Source organism: Urocampus carinirostris, chromosome 16, assembly GCF_059441175.1.
Source record: "Urocampus carinirostris isolate Australia breed hairy pipefish chromosome 16, RoL_Ucar_1.0, whole genome shotgun sequence".
NCBI classification, from domain to species: Eukaryota; Metazoa; Chordata; class Actinopteri; order Syngnathiformes; family Syngnathidae; genus Urocampus; species Urocampus carinirostris.
In genome coordinates, this window is record NC_142364.1 from 24,850,989 (window position 1) to 24,851,333 (window position 345).

Here is a 345-nt window from a genome sequence, read left to right on the forward strand (position 1 = left end):
TGGGGGGGGGGCCCCGCCCCACCTATGGGGAACACCCCGAATGAATAAGTGCAAGTAATGGCTGTTGAAGGGAAGACATTCAAACCCAGTGATGGTTATGGGCTGGCCCCATCCAGTGTGACAAACAAAACATCACGAATGGGTACTGGGATAAGTCCCCCCAGAGAAATGACGAAACCATAAGGGCGTAATGAGAAACTGCAGCAAAAGGGAAAGAAGCAACTGTCCTGTCCGACCGACCATCTCAATAAGGTCTTATCAATACCTGTCGGAAAAAGAAAAAAGGGGGAACCGAGAATCCAACACTCCCTTGACTAAGGAGCGAGCGGGAGTAGGCCCAAAAAC